This window comes from Urocitellus parryii, chromosome 12 (assembly GCF_045843805.1).
Source record: "Urocitellus parryii isolate mUroPar1 chromosome 12, mUroPar1.hap1, whole genome shotgun sequence".
Taxonomy (NCBI): Eukaryota; Metazoa; Chordata; class Mammalia; order Rodentia; family Sciuridae; genus Urocitellus; species Urocitellus parryii.
This window is the reverse complement of record NC_135542.1, coordinates 58,505,787-58,524,971: the sequence shown is the minus strand read 5'-3', so window position 1 is coordinate 58,524,971 and position 19,185 is coordinate 58,505,787. Positions and strand designations below refer to the sequence as shown.

The following is a 19,185-nucleotide window of genomic DNA, read 5'->3' as shown; positions in this document are numbered from 1 at the left end:
GATCTGTGGTCAGCTCTTGACGAGAGCCTTAGAAGAGGTCTTGGTGACCTGAGCGGAGGTTGAACAGTGTATAAATAGGGGGCAGTCCACAGATTAAAAACGAATAATGCATCAAGTAGCATTAAGTGTGACTCCAAGTCTTCAGACAATGATTACTGTGAGACTGACTACCTGAATTTAAATTCCTACTGGATTCCTGGCTACCTGGGGTCTTTGTAATATCTCCATATGTTGCAGTTACAGTATTGTATCTCATACGTTGCATTTTCCTTTATCTAATAATTGTAGTTGTAGTATAGGTTGTTGTGGGGATAAAATGAACTAGTGCATGTAAAACTCTTACAGTGCCTCCTGGTCCTTGGCAAAGGAAGTAGTTGGCATAGTGTAGTCTAACTCTGTCTTTTTAGTCCTGAACATCACCAGTGATAAGGCCAAGTTTATGTTTAAAGACAGGAAGCAGTTTTCTATTTTGTGGTTTTATAGTTTAGTTTGCAAGATACTTGGTCGAATTTCACCAAAACCTTTTCTATGTGGAAAAATGGTATCCAAAATATTGCTGGTGAGTCTTGTTTATGCTTGGTTTCTATTGTTTAGCCACTGCCACAATTAAGGGTTTTGGGGAGGTATATTTGGCACCACCATTATGTATACTGGAAAACAGTATATATATTACTTGGTGGGGCTGTGAGATTGATCTGAGTTCACACCTACAGAGAAGCAGGTATAGTGCCTGCTCTCTCTGTAACTCAGAAGCTTGTGAATCTCTTTCTCTGACATTGAGCCCTTAATTTCAGTTATGGTATCGCTTGAACATCAATATAAAACCACTTTATAGTTTGCAACACAAGATCTGTAGTCAATTTCAAGCTATGTTGTGTAAATCCTACTAGATAAATCAAAATTGGTTGATAATAAAGACTAGGGAGCTTCCCTCCTGACTCGAGTATAAGATTATTTAAAATAGGACTGATTTTAAATGTCTATTTTCTCTGTAGACAAATGAAACACTGCACATGCATATACACAGTAGGTCTCTGTCTAACCAAACAGACAGATGGCAAAGAACTAGTTCAATTTGTTTGCTTTTCCTTGCCTTTGATGCTTTAACCAGTCACCTCTCTCCAACTTGTGGGCACCTATTCAGACACATTAACCATGTTGGACTGTTTGCTTTTCAAAATAAATTGCAGGAGGAGGGTAGTTAAGGTGGAAGATTCCCACATAGAGCATTTATTTCATCAAAAAATTTAAAATCACTGTGCAATTTTTAAGAGCAAACAATGAAGGGCATTGTACTTCCTATGATCAAGTAAGTGGCAGAACATTTTTTTTCTGGGACTCCACTGCTATTCAGTCATGTAAATGGCCTGTAGCAAATTGGAAAGAGCAAACCATTCAACCATGTCAGATCTCAGGGGCCTGTATAGACACAATCTCGGAGCCTGGCAGGCTTTCCACCAATCTTTTACCACCATGCTATGCCCATGTTCAGGATGATAATTAGCACCATCAGGAATGTTCTCAGCTAAAAGCAATGCATTCATCTGTTGCTTTAATTTATCTTCCTTTGGGGCCTTTGCTGACTGAATAATGAAGTTCTATTTTTATTATTTTTGACAGATCAGTCTTGGGATTTTGTTTCTCTAGGGAAATTTATACAACTATTTTAAGTTTAATTACTTAGCTTTGTATTAAAACTGCCAGACACTGTGGGAACAACACCACTGAAAATTTCCTTTTGTTTTTGTTAAAGATGAGCTCTTAATCCTCCTCCCTACCTTTCTTCCCTCCTTCCTTAAAACCCTTACATGTTTTTTTCATTTCTGAACCTTTTTTATGAGACATAATATTTGCACTTATTTATGGGGTACATTATGAGAAATTGATACAGGACTACTAATCAAATTAAGGTAATAAGCATTTCCATCACTTTACATATTAATCATTAGTATATGCTGGGAGTTTTGTTCTCTTCTAGTCATAAAATATATCAAACTCTTTATCATGGATTAAGTCTCCAGTTGTTCTTTTTAGGCTCCCCCAAAATTGAATGAAAGTACTTGTAATTCCCCAGTAGTGAGCTTCCATTAGAAAACAAACAAAGCAACAATGACAACAAGAACAAAACAAACATTGCTTTATTTCCTTAGACCTATGCTTGATTTTATCATGGCTAGCTCCTTCTTCTCCAGGTTTTGTGAAGTTATGATTAACACAGCATTTGTTTGTCTTGTCACAACTTCCAATGTCTATTTATTTAACTTCATTGTAGCTTATGTTTTTCTCTTTCCAATTTTTAAGCTTATTAAGTTTGTCCTTTGCTCTTAATATAGTGGTTAGCACACATTTGACAGTAAATGATGTCACGTTGATAAGAACCTTGGGAACATTTTTGGAAGGGAATAGGAGACCCAACTTTGTGAAGATGTTGACAGTGGGATATCTCATGGACACCTACCCCATCCTCAGCACTGGCTGGAGGGTGACCTTATTGCACTGTTTAGGACCACGGCATCTCTGTGGAGCAGAAATAGAATGAAACACACAGAATGATGGCTGGGGTGAAGTCAAGATCTGCTGTGCTTCTGGTCTCAAATTAGCCAGTGTTTCCCAACTCTGGCTGCATGTCAGAATCATCAGAGACCTTCAGGCACACTTGCTTGTCCCCATTCTCAGTCAATTAAAATGACAACTGCAGGAGTCATGCGTATGGTGTCTGAGCATCATTTTTTAAAAGCTCTCCATGCAATTCTATTTCAAAGCAAGACTGGAGATTATGGAGACTGTGTTGACCAAAGTACTCCTCATACTTGGGAGCTACAGCAGACTCCCTGCAGCAAGCTCGGAGCTAGAGTGGATTTCCTGCTCTTGAAAGAGCTTAATAAACAAATAGGTATATAAATAAATCTTATCTTGTTTGAAGCAAAGGATTAAAGATAATACATGGGTATAGGGAGGAAGGGACAACACCGACAAAGCTGGGGTGACCAGAAGCTAAAATATAGTTTTCTCAAGCTACAGGGTAAATATGGCAGCATTGGTGATCCAACAATGGGACAGAAATCCAAACACCAGGATCACAGTAGCCACTTGAAATTGGAATGATAGATAAATCTCCATGTTTCCTTGAAAGAATTCTCCCTCTGTTGCAGGCTTTCAGAGACTTTTTTCTCTAGTTGGCATCCAGAGATGAGAAGTGGTATCTGTCCTCCATCCACCGGTGATCAGAGAAGCTGGTGACCAGAGAAGCTCTCAGGCTTTGATCTGGTTTCTGGACTTGCCAGTCTGAATCTTCTGTCCAAGCCAAGTCTTTGAGCCAGCAGATTTCTGGGCCTGTTTCCCATCAAAAACTGTGATCTCTCATTTTCTTCACAACAAGAAATTTAACTTGTAATTACAAGGTTCTCTTTCTTCGTCAAGCCAAGGAGACAAGATTCATTCACGAAGGTGTGCTTACCATTGGCGTTAGTTTACAGAGAATATTTTTTTAACAGCATGATGACCTGAAGTTAACTTGCTATGGTTTCACTGACTTCAAAATACTCACCTTACCATGGAGAAATAGCCACTACAAGAAAATATGTCAGTAAGGTGGAATTATGATCTTCTATGTATTTTGTTATCAACTCTCTTCAAAAATCTATATCATAGCCAGGTGTGGTGGCACTTGTCTATAATCCCAGAAGTTGGGGAGGCTGATGCAGGAGGATCAAGAGTTCAAAGCCAGCTTTAGCAATGGTGAGGTGCTAAGAAACTCAGTGAGACCCTGTCTCTAAATACAATACAAAATAGGGCTGGGATGTGGTTCAGTGGTCAAGTGCCTCTGAGATAATCCCTGGTATAAAAAAAAATCTATATCATAAAACAGAATCTAAAAAGAAACAAACTTTCATATTTATCTTTCTATTTCTACCATTCCTGTGTTATTTGTTCTCAGGATGTTTTCCTTTCCCCTATAAAGATGATGAACGAAATCATCTTTTTTCTTGAATTGCTAAAAGCCATTGTTTAGAAAGAATAAATGAGGAAATAGGTTACATTTTCTGCTCTAAATATACATTATAGTGAATATTTTTATTTGATTTAGTTATTGTAAGTTTAAGTGCTCCTTTCTTTTCCAAGCAAAAACATTTTCTCCATTAATAAAAATGTATGTGCTTTTGCAATATTTTGTAAAAAATATAGCACACGTGATCAACAGGACTTTATAACCTCCATAATTTGTACCATAAATGCCATAATTAATAGGTGATAGAATACTCCTATGTAAAGCATAACCAACAAGAATTTTTTTTAAATTTTTTCCTTCTTTTGTCCTTTATTTTTAAAAAAAGGTCTGTGAGAGTCTATTTGTAAAAATTATATGAGGCTTACCAAATCTTTGTTTGTATTTATTTTCTTTTCCCAGTTTTTCTTGGTTATTCATTTCTTTCTCATCTCTTCCAGGAGTCTTGATTTTATTTTCTCATTTGTAGTACAGGGTGCTGACCACTAGGTGGAGCCCTGTGAGCTGGATTTTGTCAATAGTTTTCCTTGGTCTTCAGCACACTATTTTTTCTCTGCCTATTATGAAAACATCCCTGCATGTGATTAGATAATTCAATTATTATGTGTACCAATAATGACTTAAGATCTTCCATGGAGTTAATTTTTGTAAAATGGTTGTATTATACTATGCATATTTATATATATATACATCTCATACTTGAATCTCATAGTCCCGAGAGATATGCTCTATTACCTATGTATTTGGACAAAATAAATATATACCACCCGAGGAACTGGTTCTTTATTTTTTAAAACTTAGAAAATATGAAGGAAATAAAACACTCAAAATTAATTAACATCTGCATCTACATCTATATATCAAAATGAAAATAGAGAAAGGAAGAAGGATTATGTTATTTTTATACACATAAATATTATGGTTAAGTGGTTTTTTATTGACTACCCTGACAAACAAGATCCATTAATTTAGACATTCTTCTTTTCCGTAGAAAACAATCAGCATCTCTATGTCTTTACCTATTCAGCTTGCTATATATGCAATTCCTTTGTGTGCTTTCTTCCTTCTCCATGGGATTTATAAGAATCCCAGAATTGAAAAAAAAAGAACAACAATAAAACAATAAAGTGCATTGGGACTAACTAGATCTTTGGTCCTTAATGATTCCCATTGTTATTGTTGTTTCTTCCACTTCATGCCCTACGTCAGGTGGTGTCCTGTGCTTCTCCCTATGTAGTACTCCATAACTGCTCACTCAATCTGGATATCAACCTATTTACTTTTGTAGGGACTTTTGCCCTTGCATATACCAATGAATCAGGCAGAACAAGTATCTTCTTCCTAGGAATGCATATACTATTGGGACATATGGGGAAGAAGATAGAAAATAATTACATGAGAATCATGGATCTACAAATGTCACCAAATAGGTGATAGGATAGAAAGTTAAGGACAGCAATTATTTAGCTATAGTGATTGGGAAAAATCTTTCCAAAAATTTCCTGTTGAGCTAAAGTTTGGATGACGAGAAAAAGAAATTAAACATATTTTTGACCCTGCTATAGAATTGTCATAGTGAAGCAGTGGTATACCATGGAATATATACAAAAGGCAATTTCATTTTTGCTTCTCTCATTTTACCTTCATTATGTTAGGTTACTTTTTTTGTCACTGTATAAAATTTCAGGCGGATTCATGATTTTCCCATCATTTCAGGAAATACAACCATTATTCTGAGTCATAAGTCAGTAATTGCAATTGTCCTTTCCAAAGTATTCATCGGTTTCAATCTTTATTCACAAATAACACTTCAGCCACTTAGCCCTGATACAGGGAAGCAGTTATCCCTGCAATTTATTTAGGGATGAGGCATGGTTGCACTCTCTCTTTCTTACTTGTGTTATTTCTCTTTTTCTTTCATTTTTTTTCAATCAAAGTTTCTCATCTCACCAGCATCTAAATGGGAGTTGAGAGAATAGGTCTAAGAGATTCGACATTCACACTGACTGGGACGTTCTATACATGTATTTTTTTCTCTGTGAGTCAGGTACATATTTAAAGTTGAAGGAAGTTTCCAATGGATGAAATTCATAGAACATCCCTGCTTAATCCAGTTGTGTCCCCTGTAATAACAGCTTATGTTTACAAAACTCTCTGTCGCTCATCCTTCAATACCTTCTTGATTTCTTTTTTCCTGTTTGCTTAGGTTCCTTCTCATAAGTGAAAATATGCATACAGATGGTGCTTTGGGGCTGCATATTAAATGATTTCTTGCAGGATTCTCATCTGCTGGTGCCTTTACCCATTCTGTTCTGTGAAATATACATATGTCCCCTGCCATTAAAAGTGTGGCTACTTCCCAATGAGACAAAACCCATCCCTTTCTATCTCCCTGTCTCTTCTCTGCCCACTTAGGTTCACTGCTCTACATTCTTGCTTTTAGTGTCTTTAGATCCATGTCACACATACATATGAAGACCTGTGTCCACTTTTCTCCATATGACTCCAGGAAATACATAACATCTTCACTTGACTTGAGGTGAACACGGGAATCTCATGTTTTCCCTTTAAAAAGAAAAATATAATAATATATCAAGTATAGACATCACTGGTCTAAAACATTCTCATGAAAAAAAAAAGGGACTCCTAAGTATCGAATTTGATGAGGAAGAATGTACAAAGTGGGTGATTAGTCCTAAGATAGTGGTGAGGAACACATTTTAGTCTTTCCTACTCCACTTTGCTCCTCCTTCTTCAAGGTACCCCTTAAATAAAGAGCCACCTTGAGAAAGACAAATTGAAAGGGCAGAACATCGTTTATCAGGAAAGAGCATTTCTGCCTAATGGTCCCTTGAGTAAAGTGTTTCTTTAGGACATCACAGCTTGTGTGAAGACAGATTTAAAGGCCAGGGCATCAATTAGAAATCCACAGTCTTGCTGCCTAATCGTTCTTTGTACAGCTTCTTTTAGCAAGATAAAAATACCATCAAAATGGAAAATGAGACTTGCCAAACAATTTTAACACTTCCCACAGGCCACTAGTGCTCAATACTGACAGACACAGCATTTCTGAATCCCTGGGAACATTGGGAAGTATTACATTATATTTTATGTGGTCAGTCTGTTACTATCTGCAATGCTGATTTAAAGAGACAGACCTCATCAATGAGCAACTCAGCGCTGACACATCAGCACTGGTCATGACAAGTTTTCAAATCAAAGTGATTATGCAATGAATAAACAAAATGCCCACTTCTCTTTTTTTTCCCATAATGCTGTAATTGTCTGCATGCATTGGCAATATTTATGTGCTACGTGTATATATAAACACAAGTGCATACATGCATATGTGTCCTAGGTATGTACACATTTGTCATATGTATGTATATATTTGGCTTATAATTTCAGAAAAAAAATTAGCTATGTATCCTAAACAAGTGCAGTATGTATGAAAAAGGAAAGTTCCTTGAAGTCCTGTAAGTATTCAAAATATTAGGGAATTTTTTTTTCTTTTTATTTTCTTCTTTTTTTTTTTTTTCTACTGAGGATTTAACTCAGGACACAAAGTCAGTCCAGGACTCCAAATTCATTTCACTCCAAACTGAGTAGATAAACGAGAAGCCATGCATACATACATTATTCATCCAAATATCACCTTTTGATATCTTTTATATCTTTTTTCTTTCCTTTTATAATTGAACAAAAGAAAAAAATTACTTAGTCATGTTTAAATATTATAGTTTATAATATACACATTTAGAAAAGTCATCATTTCATACCATGAATATCCAGCCCAATGGGTAAAGTCCCTGAGGTAGAGAAAGAGAAATGATAGCTTAATTTGTTTTGTTTTGTTTCAAGTTTAGTCAAAACATAAAATATGAAGTTATGAAACGGCTTAAATGTATGTGTTTTGTATGCTTAATAATTAATTTTATAAAAGACATGGAAGTACTTATACATTTTAAAAATAAATCCAATTTTATCTTTTATAAAAACACAATTATAAATTTGGGCTTCTGTATAAGAAGAAAACATGGCATATACAATTTTCATTCTTCAGATGCTATCTAAATACGACTTTATGATTTCTACACATAGCTTAATTTTCAATGTAACATAATCATTACATTTTTATGCATTAAAAGTAGTACTTTGATCTTATATCTCATTCAGGAAAAAAAGCTGGAGTATTTACTAAAACAGTGATAAAAGTGCAAATATCATTTTGAGGTCTTAGTTTGAAATATAAAAAGAAACACTCCATTTAACTAAAATCACTCACCTCAAAGGAACAATACCAGTGTTTCAATTAGACTGGATAACAAAAATATATATAGACTCTACCAGACAGCCAAAAGCAATAACATTCAAGAGGATTTAATGTACCAATACTAATTCTTTTGAGCAGTATTAGAACTCACCTTCAGTATGACTTACAACACTAAGCACAACAGGAATGAAAAATATGATGTGTCCAAATGAAAATCCTAATGGAATCTCAAAAACTATTCAAACTTCTCTGAGCAAGGAGAATTGGAAGCCAAAAGGACAGGAGCTCCAGAGGCCAGCAAAAACAGCTTAGCAAAAACACAAAGTCGAAAGGCAAGAACAGCCTAAATCCCTAAGGACTGTTGAGAACGAATATAGAGAAACCAAGTCCACAGTTCAAGAACAGGAAAGAAAAATATTATCTAAGAACAAATTGACATAAAAGAAACCAGATGGCAGACAAAAATGTGTAAGCCTAAGCTTTCACCAGCTTAGGAAGCAAGAAGTCACAAGAGCATGTCCTTTGCACTCTAACCACAGAAATTTACCAGATAATCTACAAAATCAGAAATAAGAAAAGAAAAACAAATCAGAGATTGAGTAAGCAATGAAATAAAATTAACTAAATTACAAAAGTGGTAAGGCCCCCTAAGGGAGAAAGGACCCATGGCTTCTTCCATCTTTATCAGAATATTGTTAAGAAGGAAAATTCACCCTGAACAGAAATAAATGAAAACTCTCCAGACATTTAATGAATTTGTTATAGTTTTGTGGGGCCAGCATGATAGATTGATAGTCTCAGCAGCTTCAGCCAAAGAAGGAGTGTATATCTACCTGCCATTTTTTTTTCTCACGTGCCTTCTCACAGGCAGGTTGCAGTGTGAGAAAGAATAGATTCAAAGAGAGCTCAGAGAGCTTGTTCCCAAGCAAAATGGATTTTCCCCATTGAGAATAATTCTTTGTAAGGTGGGGTACAAGGAAGAGAAGCTCAGAGAAATACTTCTGAGGTACTCTGGACTGACCTGTTTAGTTGCAACAACCTTTTGAAAGTAGAGTAAAGCTGTAAGGGGGAAAGTAATTTCATTAAGTGCAGTAAGTCATGGGTGGAATGAGAGCAGAATAAACTATTCAGGAATCCAGAAAAAAATAGCATTCAAGCTGAAAAACAGAGAGAAGTTCCACACACTGCAGAAAGTTGAGGACTGGGTTGTTAATTAAAATGAAAATCTTCATAATGTTGTGCATCCTAACATCCCAGCATATACTGAAACAGAAGCCCTGATTCTCTTTAGTGTACTTAAATTCAATAAAGAAATGAATTGAAACTAAATATGCCACAGGGCCAAGATCATCTCAATGGCAGACTAAATTGACTTAGTATCCAAACTTGTAGCATTGCAGAAAAGACTATTTTACTAGGAGGTGATATTTTTCTTCAGTCACTACATTTTTTTCCCTGACAACATCTAGCTTAATAGCAAAACAAAGCACTATAAAACATTTAATGGAGCAAGAAAATATGTAAAATAAGAGAGTTTGGAGATAGACACAGACATATAACCAATTTCCTAATTATCAGAAAGGGGTTTTAATATTAAAACTATGTTAAGGGGTCTTCTATTAAAGGGGAAGTATTTTTGTAAACTTAAAGAAAAAAATCAGCAAAGAAAGAAGCTTAAACATAGAAGAAAATTGAAATGTTAGAAAAAAGTATGATATAAAAATAAAAATCTCACCAGATGTCTTAATAAAATGGTACAGCATGAGAAAAGATAAATAAACCAGAAGGCAAATTGATATATAAACAAAAGAATAAAAATAACCTTTCTGTCTCTACAGGATAACATCAAATCTCCTGAATTGTGTGTATGTGAATTCTCAAAAGAAGAGAAGCAAAAGAATGAGGCAGAAAAACATATTTAAGGAGATAAGGGTGTTGGGAGGTGTAGGGTACACCTTGGCACATCTTAGCCAATGTGCTAAAACCACATGTCTTCAAAACAGCCTTTTTGGGATGGAGGGTGAGGGAGGCAAACTATAGATAGCATAATGTTGGCAAGATAATGGCTGATTTCTAATTTGAACAATGGAGACCAAAGATTGTAGACTGAGAATTTTAAAGAATAAATGGAAGGAAGGAAATACAGGAAGGAAACTAACACTAAAATTGCCAACCTTGAATCCAATACAAAGAAAAAAATCTTTTTCAAAATGAAGGCAAACTAAAAATATTTTCAAGCCATCAATTATTTGGAGAATTAATGTTAGACTGACTTTAAAACCACAAAAAACACCAAAAGATGTTCTTTGAGCTGGAGATAAATGAAAGTCAGTATAAAGGGTGACAGCACAATTGTATGTGTGTATAGAAAACTTTATTGATTATGGAATTGTACTATTGTATTGAACTAGACAAAAAATAAATGGAAGGGTTTAGAAAATTCAAGGAATATATTTGCAGTGTAAATTGATTTTGAATGTTAAGCCAAGTTAATTAAACAAAAAAATCTTTTCAACATATGGTACTAGAACAACTAAATATCCATAAATAAAAACTAGATAATAAAACTTTACCCATCTCACTTCTTATATAAATTAGATAGATCATTGACTTAAGAATAACAGAAAGAAACATATAAAGTCTAAAAGAAAATAAGGAGAATATCTTAGTGTTTTCACAATTAGGAAATCTCTCTTAGACAAAATCAATAACTTTAAATATAGAAAGACAGGAATTTAGGCCTAATCAAAAGACACAAATCAAATGAGTAGAAATTAGAGAACATAAAATATCGATAACACATGCATACACAAATCAGAAGATTGTGCCTTCTAAATCTCATTATGTTTTGTCCAGTGGTAGCCAGCTAAACAAGTGCTTGCTTCTCCATGATGGTCTGTTTTGCCCTGGTTACTTCAGAGAGAGGTGTTTTATAAATTAAGCTACAGAAGCAGTGACACCATTCATTTGCTTAGTTTGCATTGTTCTTTGTATGAACAGTCTGCTAAGTACCAGCTATCATGACAAATCTGGAAAAAAATAAAGCAGCTTTCTATAGATAACACTGACTTGCCCTAGTTCCCAGTAGCCTTCATGAGACTCAATGTACTTCTAGATAATACTTATCTAGGCATTCTGGTCCAGGCCAGAACTATACCTGAGGGCTATAAAAGAGTACCTCCAAATGAGGTTTAGATGTAGCTAGGTGGTCAGGATAAACTTTTCTAAAGATGTGTTGCATAAACTATAGTATAATTGTTTTTAGGAGTTCAGATATGAAAGGGAGGAGAAGAATATTGGCACAGAGGAAGCAAGACGATTCTGGCAAATGCAAAGGGACTGATATAATGCAATCTTGAAATGTCCAGGAAAGCCACCCAGGAAGTGTGGTGATGATGGATATAAAATAAATTGTGTGGAAAGTTCAACTTAAAACAGGATAGGAACAATAGAAAAAAATTTGGGAATTCATTTGAATATCTAGGGTACTTTTCTTTAAAGACCTCAAAATGTGTTCTGGGGAAAAGCCATGAATCTTTTGATTTCTCATTGTGATCCTGAAAATATTATTGCTTTTAATTAGGTAGACTTTCACTGACATGACACATGGAGTGATAAAATATTTTGAAGAGAAATTTAGAAAAATTGGCTTTCAATACTGCTGTGTCAGAAAATAGTTATAGAATTTTGGTCAAATTGTCTTATATTTCTTGGTCTTCATTTCTGCACTTATAAAACTAGATGATTAGAATCAATTCTGGCACACTTCCTGAATCTTCAATCAGATAACTATAAAATACTAAATTCTAATTGTGCAATTGAGGAAAATATTTTAATATATTGGCCTGATAAGAGCTGTAGCCTCTTGGACAATGAGTCTAATTAATTACTTTGGCTAGAAGTAATACCAGGAGATAGCTATGCAACTCATTCACTAACATATAAAATGGTATTTAGAAGGTAACATGTATTGCAGGTATTCATTGATGCCAAGGTGACACTGTTGAACTTTTTATACACCTATACATGTACTTATTTAGGTTCTTATTGATAGACAAATATACATTCATACGTCTAATATTTGTGTATTAAAATCTATTAAAACCGACACAAAGCAATTTCAATCTATCAACCTCTATTTCATTCTAATAGTTCCTTTACCTGTAACTTGTTTTTCTAATAAATATGCTTGCAATATTTCAAACATATTTATTTATTTGTTCAGACTAGAAAGTGAAGAATATAATTTCAGAATTGTTAAGGCATGAATCTGTAAAATGAAGCCTACTGACCAGAGTTTAATATGTATTTATTATGGTTTTCCATTTATTCTGAAGCATATAATCTAAACCTTGTGTTTAAATTTGACTTTGGTTGGTTGTATCCTGCAAGTTCCTGCAATTTCCTGCAAGTTCCTGTCCATTTTACCGATCTGTATTCCAAACTCATCTCCTCAGCTCATTCAGAATAGCTTCCAGGTGGCACTATTACAGTTATTTAAAAATGTTTAACTTTTTGGTCATCCAACGTCAGTATCTAGAAATAATTTGCAGATATGGTTTATAATGTTTTTATTTTCTTTTAAGTTTTCAAACACATGTTGGGTCTTATAAGAAAACACAAAGATTTGGATGTCAAATCAGTCTAAAATATAGTAAGCAGTACTAAATTTTCTAATGATTCATATGTTACATCAAAATTAGAAAATAAGCTGAGTTTTCTTCTCTTGGAGATATCTGAATCAACCAAGCAGAACTATTTATAAAATGTTTTTCATGTGTCACTGTAGGATTCATTCTGCTCTTGATTTAATCAGATGTGGGCCTAAGCAATGCATAGTACAGGTTGTTTACATAGAATCAGCCAAGTAACTTATGATACATCTTGTTTATATCCTTTTAACTGCATAGCTTACCTAATATTTTCCAAATAATGTACTCACATGTTCATAAATTCCAGTTATTTACAATAAGGAACCTACACAAACAAGACAATTTTTTTTATTAAAGGTACCCTCCATATAAAATTTTCTTGTAAATCAATGACAGAATGCCTGTTATTAGCATGTTTGCATCTCATCTTTTTTATCCCAAATGTCCCCAGCAAGATAAAGAGTTGATTTGGGGATTCAGCAACTCCTTCTGTATCTGTGTAGTAATTTTTGAGTGTTTGTATATGAAAGCCTTATACAGTCTCAAGATGTTACTTTTTCAGGGAATAAGTTTCCCATCGCTTCTACTCCATGCTAGGGCAGTGGTGGCTAAACACCTTTATCAAGTCAGGATATGATGTGCTGAGACTGGGTCTTTTTCATGATGAAGATCAGCCTATGTCTAGTTTATCAGTGGTTTTCCTGTGCTTTCAGATGAAATTCTCTTATATTGTTTGACATCTGTTCCTCCGACAGGTCCAGATCTCCTTTCTTTATACCCCCTTCCTTCAATAAGCGCCACTCTGCTTTTCTTAAGTTTTTATGCTTAAGTTTTTGCTCTTTCACTTCACTAAATTTCAGTATCATGTAAATTCTGTGAGTGGTAAAATGGCCATAAGTTTAAAGCTTCTGGTCTTCACCAAGAGCTCTCCTGAGGTTTTTTGTTGTTGTTGTTGGTTTTTTTTTTTTTTTTTTTTTTTTTTTTTTTTTTTTTTTTTTTCCCCAGATGCTTTGTGCTAACTTGAGTTCTCAGCCTTCTTTGCACACACAGTGTCAGCAAGTAGCCACCTGACCCAACCATCTCTATAATGCTTGCACTCTCCAGGCTCTGAGCTCTTCCAGTTCTACTGGCCTCGGTGACTTTTTACACATTCATAAAATTGACTTCTATATTATTTACAGGTTTACTTATTCTTCCAGTCACATTCTGTTCTTCTGCTTGTCCTTGTCATATTCAAGTCACTAAAATTTCAAAATGGAAAGCCTAATTTGCTTGATTATTAAGTGAGGCAATGTTCCTCAAAATATCAGATTGCAAGAATCCTAAAAATAATATAAATCTCTAAACTATATAGTTTCTTAATGAAGTATTCTTTCTAAAACTTTTTATGAAACCACCTTCTCTAGTTTTATAAACCCTAATTGAGTCTTACTGCCATAGAAATAAATTTTTATGGAAAAATTTACTCATGCTGATATAGTATTCTGATGTGTTTTTTCTAATGTGTTAATCACATGTAAATTAATTATTTCAATGAGTGTTTTCCAGTAAATAAAAAGAAATGATCATTACTGTGAATATAACCTTTCACGGTGCACATTGACTTTGGAAAAATATATATGATTACCTTCTATTAAAATCTGCACTTTTAAAAAAGCAATTTAGATAAGTTATCATGTAGACATATAAATTAACAAATCCTTCAGAGAGAATAGTATTGTGAATAATTAGCACCTGGATACTAACTGGTGGTTGGTATCTATGGTTCCAATATCATTACTAAAAGGTCTGTCCCTTCTGGTAGAGCAGAGTGAACTCCTTGTCTTTTCATCATTTGCATGAGTGAAGGGAGGAGATGTCAACATATGAAAAGAAAGAGAGGTGAAGTCTTTGTATTTCACATCACATCCTTTCAATGCGTGTAAATGATTAAGGTTTTTGATACAACATTGAGGGGGCAGGAATGGAACAGGTAATTGACCTCTAGTGGAATCACAATGTGAAAAAATTGGGAAAGACAGCAGAGTTTGGGGATGTGGGAGTGCTTTCAATCAATAGGGGCACTTGGCAATATCTATCTCATTATCGGGAAAGAGAAAGCAGGAATAAACAGATAGATGGATTTATTCATAGAGGCAATCCAATTATGACAAAAATTAAAGAAATCATCCAAATGAAAATATTCTATAAAAAGTTAGGAAAAGTAGAAACTTAAGACATTTTTATTAAAATAAATAATAACTCTTTCATTTCCAAAAATGTTGTGGAAGAATTTCTTAAAAATATTAAAATCATTTATTCTGTTATTTTTAATTGAAACTATACTCAATCTGTATGTTTTCTGAGTGCTATGTGGTTTTGCTTATTATGGCTCTAAAATATTAATACAGGGTACATTTAGAAATAATTGTATTTTATTTATTTAGGTTATATTATAAAATACACTATATTGTATTCCCATTTGTTCATACATATGCATTTTCATAGTTGCAAAAGTTTTGTTAAAATTTAAATTTGCACCATTGTGAATTACTTCTATTTCCTGTCATATTTTTGAATGCATGCTTCAGGAATGTGTGCTTTCAATTATTTTTATGTATGTATGCTTTAATTTTATTCACTCATTTTTCCAAATATTTTTCATTCAATTATGTTACATACAGATGAACAAAATTTGTCTCAGTTCTATTCATTGTTCAACTCTTATTTCTATTTCAAATTATACTGAATTAATTGAAAATTTAAAATGACATAATCATATGGACAGGCCTTTTTATGTTTCTTTTGATTTTAGTAGGGATGCTTCTATTATTTGCCCTTTAATGTATTTGACCTTATGGCTTGAATCTAAAATTCGTTCGAATACTTAGGAAATATTCTATGTCTCAAACATTCCAAGATGTGTATGTGTTCATGTGTGTATGTGTGCTTAATTATGAATGAGTGTTGAATTTGAATTTGAAAAAATATTCTTTGCTTGAAGTAATGGTAATAATATGGGTTTCTTACCCTTCTTTGACACAATTGTGTACTTCACATCAATTGACACAGGTATACTTTATGATATCAATATATGTCATCTTAATATAATTTATTAAATTAATGCAATTCATCTATATAATTAATTTATTGTATCATGACATTTAATTTTCCTTTGCTATATAACTATAGACCCATGGATATTACCATCCATAGTAGATGAACTGATTTTAAATGACAATTATGACTATGAAACATGAAACAATGCTCTAAGAGGAAAAAAATTCTTTTATGTTAATGAAGAGTGGGCCAAATTTAGATGGTTAGTAGAAAAGGAGCAGTACCCTGAGGTGATATTTAATCTGAGATGTGAATAAAGATTCTAGTGATTCTTTTTCTAATGTTTTCTCACAGACATTTAATAAACCACTAGCACCACTTTTTGGGGAAAAGCCATCCAGGTTATAGAAACCACGTGCATGAGTTACCACATATGTGCTTCTTCTCCAGAGGCAAAACCATGACAGCCACTTTGGTGCTGCTATTGTGAAAACACCAACCTGAAATGTCAAACCAGAAGCAAAATCACCATTATTTTATTGGGCTAAGCCCTGTTTGTGGTAAATCACTCAAATAAAGTATAGGGAATTTTGAGTCATCAATATTTATTCTAAATGATGAAATCTGTATTATTGAATTAGTGTGGTCTAGAGGCAAATGCTTTAATCTCCTGTAAGGATCAGAGATTCATTTGAAACTTTACTACAATTTATAATCTTGCTCCACTCTGCACTGTTTATAAGTGACTGCCCTTTTGCTGACATATCCCATTTATTTTGTGTTATATTCATCATTGTTTTTAATGCTGCTTGAATTTTGTTCTTTCTTGGTGTTTGTACTTCACTTTATCATGTTGAACATTCCAATAATCAATGATACATTACATTGTTTAGATAACATTTAAATATAACATATTAAAAGTGATATTTAATATAAAACTAATGTTTTCTCACAGACATTTAATACACCATGAGTAAGCAAAATGTAAGGAATGAAAAATCGCTCAAGTGCCTCAGGTGAGGCCAACTTACACTCTGGGCAGTATTGCATTTTTATCTGCCAATTTAAATGCATTTTAACAGAAACAGAGGTATTACTAATGCTTTGTCTTTTACAATACAACATATCGGGCGTCGCTGGTGTAGGTGGGTGAAGAAGGAGCAGGCCCTCGCCGCTCTGTCTTGCTCCCTGGCGCTCTCTCTCGAGCAACATGGCAGGCGTGGAGGAGGCAGCGGCCTCCGGGGAGCCACCTGAATGGCGACTTGGATCCAGACGACAGGGAGGAGGGAGCTGCCTCTACGGCGGAAGAAGCAGCCAAGAAAAAAAGACGAAAGAAGAAGAGTAAAGGGGCTACCGCAGCAGGGCAACAGGAACCTGATAAAGAATCAGGAACCTCAGTGGATGAGGTAGCAAGACAGTTGGAAAAACAAGCATTGGAAGAGAAAGAAAGAGATGATGATGATGAAGATGGAGATGGAGATGGTGATGGAGCAACTGGAAAGAAGAAGAAAAAGAAGAAGAAGAAGAGAGGACCAAGAGTTCAAACAGACCCTCCCTCAGTACCGATATGTGACCTGTATCCTAATGGTGTATTTCCCAAAGGACAAGAGTGTGAATACCCACCCACTCAAGATGGGCGAACAGCTGCTTGGAGAACTACAAGTGAAGAAAAGAAAGCATTAGATCAAGCTAGTGAAGAGATTTGGAATGATTTTCGAGAAGCTGCAGAAGCACATCGACAAGTTAGAAAATATGTTATGAGCTGGATCAAGCCTGGGATGACAATGATAGAAATCTGTGAAAAGTTGGAAGACTGTTCACGCAAGCTAATAAAAGAGAATGGACTAAACGCAGGCCTGGCCTTTCCTACTGGGTGTTCTCTTAATAATTGTGCTGCCCATTATACTCCCAATGCTGGTGACACAACAGTATTGCAGTATGATGACATCTGTAAGATAGACTTTGGAACACATATAAGTGGTAGGATTATTGACTGTGCTTTTATTGTCACTTTTAATCCCAAATATGATGCATTATTAAAAGCTGTAAAAGATGCCACTAATACTGGAATAAAGTGTGCTGGAATTGATGTTCGTCTATGTGATGTTGGTGAGGCCATCCAAGAAGTTATGGAATCCTATGAAGTTGAAATAGATGGGAAGACATATCAAGTGAAGCCAATCCGTAATCTGAATGGACATTCAATTGGCCATATAGAATACATGCTGGGAAGACGGTGCCCATTGTGAAAGGAGGGGAGGCAACAAGAATGGAGGAAGGAGAAGTGTATGCCATTGAGACCTTTGGTAGTACGGGAAAAGGTGTTGTGCATGATGATATGGAGTGTTCACATTACATGAAAAATTTTGATGTTGGACATGTGCCAATAAGGCTTCCAAGAACAAAACACTTACTAAATATCATCAATGAAAACTTCGGCACCCTTGCCTTCTGCCGGAGATGGCTGGATCGTTTGGGAGAAAGCAAATATTTGATGGCTCTGAAGAATCTGTGTGACTTGGGCATTGTAGATCCATATCCACCATTATGTGACATTAAAGGATCATACACAGCGCAGTTTGAACATACCATACTGTTGCGTCCGACTTGTAAAGAAGTTGTCAGCAGAGGAGATGACTATTAAACTTAGTCCAAAGCCACCTCAACATCTTTTATTTTCTAAGCTTTGTTGGAATACATTATACCAGAATTAATTTGCAACATGTTGTCTGTTTTAACAGTGGACCTGTGTAATACTTTTATCCATGTTTAAAGGAATTTGATCAAAGGCAAACTGTCTAATGTAATTAACCAAGGAAAAAGCTTTCAGGACTTTACAATGTTAACTGTTTCCGCCCCCCTCCCCCGTCTAGGAAATGCTATAAAGCTCAAATTAGTTAGGACTGACTTATACATTTTGTTTTGAACACCTAAGAGATGCTTTTTGGATATTTATATTGCCATATTCTTACTTGAATGCTTTGAATGACTACATCCAATTCTGCACCTATGCCCTTTTTGTATTGCTTTTTAACCTTCCTGGAATCCATTTTCTAAAAAATAAAGACATTTTCAGATCTGAGAAAAAAAAAACAATACAACATATCAAGAATATTTTGACAATTAATTATTATTATAAAATATGTTTTAATAACATTGATACATGTCTCATAGACTAGTAAGGGTAAGATTTTCAGTTATTAGGCAGAGTTTTT

At 34.5% G+C, this 19,185-nt stretch overlaps 1 pseudogene; it reads left to right on the top strand.

Moving 5' to 3' along the window:
* Nucleotides 1–17,180: 17,180 nt before the first annotated feature.
* LOC144249716 (methionine aminopeptidase 2 pseudogene) lies at nucleotides 17,181–18,979 on the top strand (annotated as a pseudogene).
* The last annotated feature ends 206 nt before the right edge of the window (nucleotides 18,980–19,185 follow it).